The following is a 14019-nucleotide window of genomic DNA, read 5'->3' on the forward strand; positions in this document are numbered from 1 at the left end:
AGACACAGAGTGACCAGGGTATTGAAAGAGGTTTTTGAGGTTCACTAGGCAGCCAAGCAGAAATGCCTTAAGGAGATAAATGGTACACCAAGTGTAGGCAGGTTTACTCACCTGTCCAAGGACAGGGCCAATGTGTGTGGATGAGCGTGTGATAGGATTATCAAGGCCCATCCTTCTCGTTTCCCTCTACTCAGAAGTGGGAAAGTACCACGGCACAGACATGGTCTATAAGCCACCAGAGAAGCAGGCCAAGAATTTAGGCTTGTTCAAGCGCAGGTATATAATGCCATCGAGCCACTGAGGAGTAAGGAGACAGAGAAAGGAAATCCTTTTTCTGTACTCCTGGAGGCTCAGGGAACAAACCGCAGGAAACAAGGTACCGCATGACCTAGATTCAGCAACCGGTGCGGCAAGCCTTGAAAACAATCTGTCCACTTCCCTCTCCCATCCCTACTTAGGAGAAGGGTAGCTTACACTTTACTCTTATCGAATCATCAGCAAGCCCCCGGCAACGTAAAATGCCAGCCGTCACCCAGGTACTCTTGAGTGCCTCTCCCTCTTCTTTCTCCTCATCTTTGCATACCCAGTCATTCACAGGCCTAACACAGGGCTTCCATACACTGGCCACTAATGCAGTACTGTTTTGGCAAACAGTGTCATACTGTTAGCGGGCATTCTCAGTCCCTTCAGCTCTGTTCCATGCTAAGTTTAAGGAACCCACTGTCCTGGATGGCCAGAAAGGAGAACTCTGAAATTCCAGGCTCTAGTCCTAAAATGTGTCAACACACAGTTACTGAGATCCCTCTCAGAATGACTGCCCCTTACTCAGAATAACATCTGGGCCTCTCTATGTTTGCCCCTCTGACTTCACGATGCAAGATCTTTTTGTCCTCTGAATGCATTCAATCACCCAGTCACCTTGCACATTTTGGGGATGTGATGTCCTGAATCAGCTAGTTAATCCTACTTGGGTGACTGTAGCATGCCCCCAGTGAAGGCTAACCCTGCCCTCTTTCCACCCTGACTCATAAGCTCCAAATATCGCAGACTGAGACAGGTCCAGCCAGACTCTACTGATGCTCACTAACGGGACGTCTGTTCGCACTTCGATGCTCCCTGCCACTCTCCACTCTTTCCGTATATCACTTGGATAGCGTACTCGCTCAGCTCACTTGGAAACAGGGCTAATGGAGTCATTTCAGCTAGCAGGTGCTGCTGAGGGTTGGGAGAAGGGTGACAGCAAAACTAAAACAAACACACAAAACCTCCTTTCTCCTGTACACTTTGCAGATCCTCTCACTAAGCAACCATTTCTGCATGGGCAGCAATACTACCATCTCTTCATTTCTCCACCACAGGATCAAACTTGAATCCTTGGGCCCAAAGTCGCTTGCCTTAATGGCCTAAAAGTCACCATTATGCACCACACGTGAAACTCCCTCTCTCTCTAAGGGTGGCTCCAGTTCCAAGTGGCCTCCCTCCATCCCATGAGAAGGTCTGCTCTGGAACAATTAACCCAAGTGCCACAATGCATCTCGGTCCTCGAAACAGCCACAGATTACTTACTTGGCTGTGAAACACAGAAGACACTTTGTAGCTATCCATCATATGAGTGCAACACCTGTAAGCCTTCTGGGTACACTAACGACAATACCTCTGAATCTAACCTTTATGCAGAATCAGCTGACCAGGTGTGCAGTGCTTTGAAGACCCAAGTCCAAGACAGGCAAAAACTTTTTAACAGTACACCTTTATCAGGAGTAGTCCTGCAAAAGCCAACTTCTGCAGGCATTCCTCATATCAACCTCTATCACTTTAACTGCCCACTAAACTCTAAGCTGACCAAACAGCTCAGTATTTAGATCTCAGGTCCTCTTGTTTAGGAGAGCCCCTACTTGCTGGGACCCAGACCTTGAGCTTCAGTGAGCGCGAGGCTGGTTCTTTCACAGGCAGGACTGCCAGGCGGGCTAAACACCAAACCTCCTACAACTGAAGTAACCTCAGCATCTTCAGAAAACCAATTACTTTTCGGTTGCCCCACATTTTAGAAAGGTGACATCTTCCGTGTCTCTCCCACTTGTTCCCCCACCATGGCTTTAGAACCCTCTGGACAGGAGATTGCTCCATGCCCAATCCTCAGTTCCCACCGTGGGGCTCAGTCTCTGTGTGGTGCGGCAAAGATCCAGATCAGAGATTGGGGATTGGATTAGGTCCTGCGTCCAGGCAGCCTCAAGGCCATGAAAGATCAGGGATATAACGGATGAATGGGAAGATACATGAGCTGGAAGACCCCAAACCAACTGCTTACAAAATATCTTGAGATAAACTGAAGAGAGGGGTAGGAGTGAGGGAAAATAAAAGGCAGCTTGAATGTTGCTCTCAGAGGTAACAAATTGGGAGAAAGACTCCACTCTTCCTCTTGAGTATCATCCTACCAAAACGCACCCCAACTCTGCCACCTGCCTGCTCAGAAATCTTGCCAGCAGTGATGTCTGACTTGTGGTCACATCGCCATCTGCAACATGCCTGCCGCACCTGCAAGTCCCATGGCTTCTCAGCCAGTCCAGTGCCGTGCCTCTAAGCCATTTCTCCTCGCTGACTCTATTGCCTTCAATGTCTCTGTTCTATCCCACAGCCTACAGCCTCTTGGGCAGGTCACTCAGTCACCTTTCTTTCCTTCCCCCTCATTGCCGACCCAAACTAGTAGTACCGCCACAGCAATCTTCCCATCCAAAGGATAACATCTAAAGCCTTTGCAAGTGTCTGTGGCATTTGAGACACACAGACGGATGGACGGACAGCCTGGGAGAGCATACTGAAATCTTATACCAAGTACAAGGCTAGGCAGCCTAGCAAGCCCCGACCCACGTCCCTTCATCAGCACTCTTCAACATCTGGCCAGTGAGGGACACGTGTCCCAAATACTGCTCAGTCCCGGTTCCTTGCCCACCCACTCTTACACCCTCCCTGCTCACGTTTTTATCTCCTAGCTTTATGACACTACCACGGCTCCTTCCACGTACCATCCTGGCTTCTTCTGAAGCACGTTTTGTGCACACATCATAACCATTCTCCCTATCTTGAATGACCTTCACCTTGACTGCCCCGTGAGGCCCTTCTCTCATCGTCCAAACTGAATATCCAACGTGAGGCTCCACCAAAAACTCTCTACCCTGCCCCTTTCAAACTCCACAGATCAGGAACTCTTCTCCTCAAGTTTCTGCTGCCCTTTGTACAATGCTTACTTGAATAAATTAGAAACCTTGCCTTCCCGGCCCCCCGTAGAAGCAAACCTAACTACCCGGGCTCCATTGTTTCTGGAACTTAACCTCAACTACCTATCCCCTCCACCTATCTTTTCCTGCTTGCCTACCAAAATAGACTCTCTATACTCATGGTCCTGATCCACTCTTTTCACACCATCTCCGTTTCTCAAAAAAGAGATGGGCAAACATAGCCCCTTACCTTAGAAGATCCTCCCCGTTCATCTAGTTGCCTCTTTCTAGTCCCTGCTGTGTCTTGTTCTCTGGAGAGAACTGGCACCTTTACTATGCTGAGTCTTCTTGGTGTTCAAGAATGGTAATCCACAAATACATCTGCCTCTCCACTTGGTTAGATACTCTGTGACTTCATCCTTTTGATTTCTTTAACGAGCATGTTGTAGTTCTCAGCAAACAGACCCTGCACTGCCTGCGTCCACTGGTGATAACCCTACACAATATGAAATCTCTGAGAGCATCACTGAACACAATGCCGTCCCATGTCTGTGATGATTCACTTATTCATACACAGTCTTATTATTCACACACAGCCTCTAGTGTAACCCCTCTCAGCAGAGTTTTTATCCCCTATTTCAACCATCAGGTACTTCCTTTTAACTGCCTATCCACCTGGACGTTCCACTCACACAAGCTGAACCCAGAGTGTTAAGGTATTGTCCTCTCACTGCTCTCTCAATCATCCATGTAGTTCAACAAGATCTAAAACTGCCGTCTCCTTACGCTACCACCAAATACTCAACCACCCTGTCCTACATTTCCTCCCACCTGCTTCAGCGACTTTCTCTTTCTTCCCATCTCACATTCAAAGACCTTGTCTTCTTGGCCAACTCCCAGCTCGGTATCCGTGCCCATTCCTACACACCACGCTTAAGAATGGGCATTGCCTTGGTTCCCCTTAGCCTCAAACAGGTTCATCATGGCTGTGTTCCCCTCCACAACTTCTCCTTTGCTCCAATCCCGTGAAGTTACTGCAACCACAGAAAGATGTAACCACCTATTCTCAAATCCAGTGACTTCTACTTCCTTGGTCTTCCATTAATTTTGAGAGGAAAAAGATGCCTTAAAATGATCAGGGTTAGTTTGCCTGAAGAGACTCCCAAACGAACCCTTTCTAGTTTTTTGTTGTTGTTTTTGTTGTTGTTTGTTTGTTTGTTTGCTTGTTCTGTCCCTCCACAACCTATGCCACCCTGGCGACTGATAATCTGTATGAGAATGCTCCCTGGTATGCCCCTGCCATCCTTGAGGCCCCAGGTGCCTGCAAGGCTCTACTCTGCAGTCCTGTGCCCTTAAAACCCTCGGCTTAAGCCCAGCTGGGAGGGGCAGTAACAGAGAATGCTCCCTAGCCATCAGCCCAAAGAAACAACCAGAAAACAAACAAGTCAACTGTCACCTCTCCAAATCTCTCAGCTCAGGCACAAGGTTAAGATCTCAAATCTGGAGTCGCCATTTGTCACTTCTGCTACTACTTGCACTCTTTGGGACACAAGCTTTTATGTGATGCTGGCCAACTTGGTAGCACCAGGGGGTAAACACAATACTCCAAACGTCTCCTTCTCCCTCTCCATCTCTCCCCCTTGAGAAATTCACAAGGACCGCCAAGCCTTGTGGTCTTTTGAGATCTGAACTCTTTATAAAGGCAGAGCACCAGTCACCAGTGTTGACACAACAGGACCCACCAACCTGGACAACTCAACTCCCCACAGGACTCCAGTCCTAGTTCCTACCACCTGAAAGAAAGTGGCCCCTCACTGGAGCCATCCACAAAATCTGAATGGATCCAGCTTCAAGTGATGCTACCAAAAAGTTAAACAGACTGTGGGGGTGGGGGGAACCTCAATCAATCAATCAGTCAAGAGATTACCCAGAAGAGAAGATATATGGAATGCCTACAAGCACCCCGACGTGTGTTCTCCCCAAAGAAATAAACTTTCAGAGAAGGAGGAAACAAGTCACTTAAATACATAAAGTGGAAAACAATTTCTGACTGAGTATATTGAAATTCACCCACAGAATGCAGACCACGTTTAGATGGCATCGGGTCACTGTAAAGCTGACTGGGTTATGTGAGAAACAGGAAGGGATAAGCTACCCCAAGACCTTAAATCCAGGGAAAAGACGAATGGGTGACCCAGGCGTGATCCTGGTTCCACAAAAACACTCCCTACCCAGAAGAAAGAATGCAGTTCTCTACACAGAAAGTACACTCCCTTGACAGCTTCCTGGAAAGGCAATGACTTTGGCTGTTAAGTTTGGGGAGGGCAGGAGGCAGGATGTCTGAGATTCAGAGTTTGTTCCATATCCAGGAAGTGCCAGGCAGCACTGTTACTGACATGCTCACTGAATCCTTAGAGTAACCTGGTGAGAGAGTGTATTGTCACCACTCATTGTGAAAACAGAGGCTCAGGAACGGTTATATAGTTTTGCCAAAGGTCACATAGTTAATGAATGGTAGAGTCAGGGTGTTTACCCGTCATGTCATGATTCCAAGCCTTTTCCTACACCGAAACATTCCGCTTCTCGGAGTGAAAGTTACTGAATTAGCACTCTGTCCAGAAGCAGCCTTGGGTGAAAATTCATTTTCTTATAGCAGTTTTGGTGGTCCCAACATGACTGGATTAACTAACCTGATCAACAAAGCAGAACAAGGAGATCTGACCCTGGGGCCCAGAGGTAGCAAATATCGCTGGAATCTGGCCCACATTCCTCTTAGTGATAGATTTATCTGTCTGGAAAACGACCAAGTCCACTTAACTTGACCCACATGACTTACCTTTGCCTCTTCTGCTGTGATAGGGTGAACGGCAAAACAGCCCCTGCTGTCACAGACCAGGCGGAAATGCTCTCCTGTCTTCTCGATGCTGGTGACGTCTGATCACAAATAGGGTATAAGGGACACCATTAACGCAAAGATGGTTTTGCCTAGGCATCAGGGGCACACTATGCCACACCAAACAGGAGAATATTTTACTAGGGTGGCAGTCCCCGATCGCTGATGAGTGTGCTTGAATGGAAACAATCAATCCCTGCACCTGTCCCGGTTAAGGCTGTAAAGGGAGGTGACTATATTTACGGTTGCTCTACCACTTCTTATGATCTTGTACAATGGGCGTTTGAGACCACTGTGGGTTAACGTACTCAACATCCTGAGGAGAAGAGAGACACACACACTGTCAGGCCCACGTGGGCGCACGCACGTGGACACTCCTGCGTACACACACATGAGAACAAATGAGTGCACAACTCTCGCATGTGAGCAGGCAAGGCTTGTCAGACTTCCCATACCACAGCTTGACCCACGTACTCCATCTGTGCCCTCGCTCATCCAGAGTCCTGCCTCCGGCTTTGGGGTTTTGAGAAGGAAAGAGCCAGAACACAATAACAACAAAAAGAGCAAAGAGAAGAAAGAAAGGTCTTTTCTAACTAAGTGGCTGGATCCCGGAGGGAGGCCTGGTCTGAGACTGTGTTGCCCAGTTAGCCTCCATGCCCCTGATAAAGCAGGAACTCCCAGCTTTCCTGATACTACCAGGCTAAAAAGCTGCTAAAAAGTATTGAGCCTGTCACTATGGGAAGAAAGGGTGGAAAAAACACTAGGGCAGAATTCTTAGGTGCCCTTCCCTACCACCTCTCCCAGGTCAGCTTCTTCCCAGAGGGATCCAAGCCTTCTCTCCCTCCTCTGCTCACGCCTGCCAGCAACCCCCAGTGTGTCTTTGGAGATCTGACGAGCATGGTTATGTCACCACCAGACAAACAAAGTGGGAAAACACAGCCATAACTCTGATCGTGTAATGCCCGTGCCTCGTTTTCTCTCTCAACCTGTTCTTTCTTCAACTTAAAGAAAGAACTCTCTTTACCCGTGAATCCAACAGGGTATCAGTTTGAACATCGCTGTCGATTCTGATGAAGCGCTGCATCGCGTCCTCTTTACCTCATCTCCAGTCAGTGCGTATTTGAGTCTATTCCTGAGAAAGATTGTGAGGGGGAGACAGTCCCTCAGCTTGTGGGGTCCTGTAGATGGACAAGGTGCCTGTACATGAAAAAAGCAGCAGCCAGTCTGATGGGTCTGGGTAAAGACGCACCCCTTAACCAGATTTAGCAGATGAACTGCCCTAGTTCAGCAGAAGTTAAGCTGAACTTAACTTGCTGTGGGGAAGAGGAATATGTGAGAGCAATTAGTTGATGAATTTAGAGGGGTTTGTTTTATTAGGAGGGTGCAGAGCCCTCAGCCATGGAAATAAATCTCACTTTGTGGGCTCCCCTCCCCCAAATCCAGCCTCACAATGCACCTCTCCTTTTTACCCCACCCCAAGCACTGCCACTACTGCCACCTCCTCAGACCGTGAACACGCCACCACATCTTGGTTGTGGCTGATGCTGTATCCACAGTCAGCTCTGAAATATTCTAGTACCTGCTCACGATTCCAGTCTTCAGAGTTCCACACAAGCCCTGCCACTGTCCATGGAACTGTGCTGGAGCAACCCAACCCACTGTGCTTCCTTCTTCCCTTCCTGATTGCTTGCCGCTTCAAGTACAGTCAAGTTCACACTGCAGCTAGTCCTACATTGTCGTAACCCCTGTGTCATACTGGCCTGTGGCTACTTGCTTCTGGTATGTATAAAATCCTCAGCTGCTCAAGGCCTGGGGCCGTCCTGCACCGTCTTGGAGTTTAAAACCACACGCATGGCCACTGAAAGACGTGTCTCACTCATGAGAACTAAGCCTCAATAACGTGTGAAGCTCAGGCTCACATAGGAATGCTTTTCCACACAAACCATTGTGAAGCTTCTTTGACTCAGTCCGTCTTTAACTTTTCTCCCCCCTTTTTAAAGACTTATCATCATCAAACGCACAACTGTCGTGGGGAAAGGCTGAGTAGTAGGTTCCCAGCACAAGGTTTGTCACAAGTGTTCTTCAAAACAGAGTCCTCCCTCCTTCACTCTTAACACTTGAGGAAACAGTGGCCAGCCCAGAGAGGTCAGGTAGAACGTGGCAGTTGCAGAGGTAACACTTGAAGCAGAAACTGATAGGGACGGTCAGAAATCCAGGACTCCAGGCAACAAGCTCTCCAAGCTCTCTCTGAAAATTCTAGGACGAGGAACACAGATTTCTATTACCCAGGAGTTCAGAGGGTGCCACAAAGAGGCCAAATGATCCATCAAGTTAGTTATCAAGTGCCTCCACATGGACCCTCAGGGCTAGATATTGTCTCCTACAAACATCTCACGTTTATTCCTGCTTAAAACCCTTGGCATTTCAAGCACCTCGGTTCTCACAAAGTTTCTTCCTCTGCCCACTGGCTCCCGCTCTGTTCTCAGAGAGCTAAGCCTTTCTTATGGCTTCACCACACTCCCTCAGTCTCACCATCCCAGCAAAGAAGGAGCACGCCAGCCAGGCACTGCCCACCTATTCCTTCTCGGGCCCGTCCCACCCGCGAAACTTCTGGTCTAATTACCTGGGTAGGGTTCCTCAGAGGTACCACACCTCTGAGCACACTGTCGTCATCTTCAAATTGCACCCCATCTTCAAGGTTCAGTTTAAGGAACCCAGCTCCCACCTTGGGGAGATTCCTTACCCAACTTCTTCCCCATTTTGTGGGCTCCTGTAGCCTCTACTGTTACATCAGTAACGGCTTCAGAGTGAAAAGCAGCTATTTTAACTTTTAAGATAGTTAATTTAAAACTGCATTCAATTATTTATGGTAAGTTTATAGACTGTCATTCGCACTCCTTTTTTATGTGGCCCTCGCCACATTTGTTAGCCTTCTTGGCTCTGGGCCCAGCAAGCCCACTCTAAAGTGGGGAGCTCAAAAGGCAGGGAGACCACCAGAAGGCCCTCCCAACATCCCTGATGCCTGCTGGCCCCAGAAGTGACATGCTGCCCTTCTTTGTGACATGCCAGTGCTTTTAGTTCTGCCATCTACAGAGAAGGGCAAACGTTAAGGAATGTAGTAGGTGAGTCACTAAGGAAAGGTTGCGTAATACAATTTGCAAAAAGAACTCCCCCTTCACAGCAGCCAGACAGATCCTTTGGAAACATTAATACCGGCGATGTCTCGCTCCCTTACCTGCTTCTGATTTCCAAAAAGAGGCTTTCCCACTGCACCATCTTTAAACCTGCAACCACTCCAACCCCCCACTCCTGACTCCCTTTCCACTGCTCTACCTTCTCCCCCGATAGCTTTTATTACCTGTGGACCCAGGGTAAACTGCTCTCTCCTCCCAACAGGATGTAAGCTTTCGCAAGAGAGGGATGGTGGCGGTGCTTGTCTTCACGGACATAACCCCAAGGGTGTAGAACATGCCTGGCTTGCATGAGGCTCTCAGCACATAGCTACTAAATTCTGGAATGTCCTGATTCTCAGCGAAATGGCAGATCCCACAGCAGTGGTCAACGTTGAGGCTAACAGAGGCGGCTCAGGCAGCGGGCCGTTTGACCCACAGTTTCTGATGAGGACTGTGAGAAAGTTTTCACTTTCCTTGTGAGAAAGTGAGAACTTTCTTCTGAGGGTACTTTGTGAACGAGAGTAAAAGAAATTCTGGCCAAGTCTACCTGCTGTCATCCAAATGAAAGGAATTCCCACTCAAGGAATGAAGCAACACCACCCCTACGATAGCAAGCAGCAGGCCCCTGGCATTTACTTACGGCTAAGGAGTACATAAAATCGCACTCGCAAACACACCCACCAGTTTGTTGAGCACCCAATGCGTTGGTGCTGTAACGCGTCTCCTTCCAGTGCTTCTTTGGGCCCCGGGCCTGGGCCTGGGCAGGACAGCAAACTCTTTCACACGAATTCTACTCCACTGGCTTTAAAATGAATGCACCCTAGTCGTCGGCTGGTAGGAACGAGGAAAGGTACCACCTGCTTCCGAGGAGAAAGGATCACTCTGAGACAGGTAGCGAGGTAGACGCGAGTGGGGGATCATAGCTGGAGACCTTGCTGCATCAGTGGAGCATCTTACTGGCATCCAGACGTGAGAAGGCAATCATGGCTGGAGACCTTGCTGCATCAGTGAAGAGTCTTGCTGGCATCCTACAAGATGCAGATAAAGGGGAACTGAGACCCACCTGGCGCCACCACCAGAGTCTGAGGCCATCAACCACGATGACAAAAATAACGAGTGCACAGACAGCACATGCAAAGCCTTCTGCTATACACCTCTAGAGGACATTGACTTTTCTTTAATTTACATACAAATTCCATATGCGTTAGCCCCCCTTCCATTGGAGATGACTGCCGGGACAGTTCTGGAGATTCCCCCAGAAGATCAAGAACTCCCCCTCCTGATGTGTGGGTGGAGGAAAGACCATTATTGGCGGGTAACCAGATAATGCTAATTCCCTTCTGCACAACCCAAATAAAAATAAAACTAACCCAAGACATGGGGCAGGTGCGTTCTCCGGCACTGCCCGCTCCTCACTTGGAGTGTATCTGACCTTTCCTCTAATAAATCTTTGCTTGCTTGCTGTTGCCGCTGTGTCGGTGTCTGAATTCCTCTCTCACATTGACCACGAAGCTGGGTGATCAGACTCTTCAGTCCCATTACAACCCCACCTAATTCTGAGAAAATATTACCTCCTGCCAGACCCAGCACAAGGGAGACCCTGCACAACTCACCAACCTTTGCAAAGCTCCCCAGATGCCTTAGTGCCTGCCGAGAGCCTCCTCCTTGCTCCCTGAGCAAATCTAACGCCTCTTCAATGGGTCCAAATGAACTAACCTGACTAAAAGGCAGTGCCCGGAGGCATAGTGAAGGATGGACTTGTGTCTCAACCACCAGGGACCCAAGGCCTGCGTACCTGCGTGGTAACCTCCAGCTTGGGGGGAGCTGAGTGCCAGCTCGGACCAGGGCCCCACCCTTCTCCTACCCACGCTGCCAAGATCGGGTTCCACCGGGCCGCACACAGGAAGCATTCCCACCCAGGTATGACATCGGACAGGGGAAGCTGGATCAGCCCTTCTTCTGAGGACAGAGGTAGATAAACCTCGAGCTGAAAGGAGATGCCTCACCGTGGCCAAACACTGTGACGGCAAAGAACCTCTCCACTTCCACGACAACAGAGTCCGTGGTCCCCAGAGAGGGAGGAAATCAGATGAGTGGGAACTTCAGTTCCGGCTTCCACTTCCTCAAGGAAGTAAAAATTCCTTTCTTTTACTTTCTAGAGGTCCAAGCCCAGAACTGACATTACTACGATTATTGGTTTTCTCTTACTAACTCAGACGTGGAAAAATGCCTCAGGACTGTTCTTTGTGTCTTCCTCCCTTTGGATCTCCTGAGCTCAGCGAACACAGTTTACCTGTTAAGAACCACCTTTCGCCCATCCTGGAAATAGTTGGTAAAGGTCATGAGCGAGCAGGACATGTGGCCTTCTCTACCAAATAGGTTGTGCGGAATAACCTACATGATCCATTGTAACTCTGACTTGTGACTGCACAGTCATGATTTGTTTCAAAAACAAGTCATTCTTGGTTCTGGATTGCAGATGGTTACACACAGCTTTGTGAATGCATTAAAACCCTCTGAACTGTACCCTTGAAAGTGTGAACTTCATGGCACGTGAATTGCGTATCGATTGAAAAAATAAACCTCCCCCTTCTGGATTGGATAGTGGAGATGGTTGCATAGATTTGTGAACGCACTTGAAACCTACTGAAGTAAACGCTTTAAAAGGGTGAACTCAATGGTACGCCAAGCCATACCTCAGGTCTGAAAAATGCATTCCTTCCGTGCCAACAGTGCATAGCTTTTAGCACAGCAGGGTTGAATAAATCTAGACTCTTGTCTTCACACTGTGTGCACTGCAGTAGGATTCAGTTCTTCTCTTCTTGGCTTCTGAGCCCACGCTAAACCTTTTTGGCATTCTCAGGTCCCTTGGCTGGTTTCAGTTCTAGTCCTGGGCGGCTCTCCCAGGACTGTTAACTTTAATTGGGCTGGCTCCTCCCAAACTCTGAGTGAGACACCCCCATATCCACTTTCCTGCTCCACCCCTCACCCCATCATTTCCCTTTTTTATAGTTCTCCCAAAGAAAGTATTCTCCTGTAGGTGACCATAAGTGAGGCCATCTTGTTACACTAAATGGCCCCAGCCCCTCCTCTCTGTGACTACTCGCTGTTCTGCACGTACTCTGAAGAATTCACATGCTCTCCTGACTTGTGGCCTCTGCTTACATATGTGCTCCCTGATAGCTTGATAAATTAAAACTTTGTCCTATGTGTTTCTCTCCAGGAACAGGCTGACCATAGATGGGAAACACACCTACAAGGTATCCATCACAGCTGACAGAAGAATGGAACAATGTGATGCCTGGAGCCCGTCATGCCTGGAGACCAACATCCCTGGACCCCCTCCTCACTGCCCATTTTCCCTACATAACTGCCTCCAGACTCTGTAATCCTTGAAGATGGGTTTTTGAGACATTAGTCGCCTGTCTTCCGATTTGCTGGCTAATGTAATTAACCTTTGTTTCTCGATCTCTAACTCGTGATTAACTGGCTCAGATCGTGGTGAGCAGAGCAAGCCCATTGCTCCGTATCACTCCTTTCCAAACTGGACAGTACTGAGTATCGTTTTCTGACTGAAACATTGTTTTCTGACTGGACCATTTTCAGAATACTGTTAGTCAAATACATACATGGACATGGGGGAAATCTGAAAAGCCATAAAAGTCTCACATGACAGTGAGTTTAAAAAGACATGTGGATGGGATCCTCTCCATCTGAGTTTGAATCAAACTCCATTGTAAAAAATGTTTGTTTACACATCTATGAACAGAAGTGTTTCCAACTGTTTGCCAGAGCTTCTGAGCAAGGGAAAACTTGGAACATTTGGTAGGAATAAGTTAAAAATAGACACCCAGTTTGCTGGTATCGCCTTTAATTGAGTTATGCAACGTGCATGAATCATACCAATTTTTTAGAAAAATCTTTGACTCCTAATTTATCGATATGTCGGGTAACATAACAAAGAACTTGGAAACATAACCTCACACGTCGGCAAAATAAACTCCTGAGTCAGGGATTGGCCCCTCTTTGTGATAGACCTTCCTCCTGAAAAGCAGGAACACTTGTCTGTGCCAGGCACACATTTTCACAGTTCACATCATTTCATGGTGCTGGAAGATCCCTATGGCAAGCAGCCTAAGGGTGTGGTAACACGGACTCCTCTCCCCACCCCCCACTCCCAGACACCTTTGGAAAACTGACCACCAGTCTGTAGCACCCGGAAAGTCTGAGGGTGGTGGATGAGGACTTGGGGTACGCCTGAATATAACGAATCACATAAATACATTCTGATTTATGAGGGCCTGAGATGGACGAGCAGCTCCTGGCCCAGGTGGGGTGGTTCCTGGCACCTAGCCAGACAGGACTTAAAGTTGACCCTGTTTGTATAAGGCTGGAGGAGAGGGGGTGGCTAGGCTGAGATCTTGCATCTCCTGCTGGGCTTTGGGGCCCGAGAAGCTGCACCCTGCTCTCCATCTTGGAGGTTGTTCTGAGGATCTCTGCCACGGGCCCTGACTGCACTGACTTCCTTCTGTGTCACTTAAAATACAAAAACCCAGTTTGCTTTACTCTGCTGCATCTGTTCTTCATATTCCACCTTCTACTGACGTGTGTCAAGACCAGTGAGTGGGCTTGAATTTAGCGGTCTTGCATGTACAATCCTCCTGACACGACTACAACAAATGGGAATTACCACCCCCACTAATTAAATTCTAATTTAATTAGTCCAAGTTCCACAAGA

General features: G+C 48.3%; 1 pseudogene; it reads right to left on the reverse strand.

The window, feature by feature from the left end:
• Positions 1 to 11639, reverse strand: part of LOC147911659 (small ribosomal subunit protein eS4, Y-like) — a 30107-nt pseudogene extending 18468 nt beyond the window's left edge.
• Between the last annotated feature and the right edge of the window lie 2380 nt (positions 11640 to 14019).

This window comes from Ceratotherium simum, chromosome Y (assembly GCF_057802395.1).
Source record: "Ceratotherium simum simum isolate JZ-2026a chromosome Y, ASM5780239v1, whole genome shotgun sequence".
Classification (NCBI taxonomy): domain Eukaryota; kingdom Metazoa; phylum Chordata; class Mammalia; order Perissodactyla; family Rhinocerotidae; genus Ceratotherium; species Ceratotherium simum.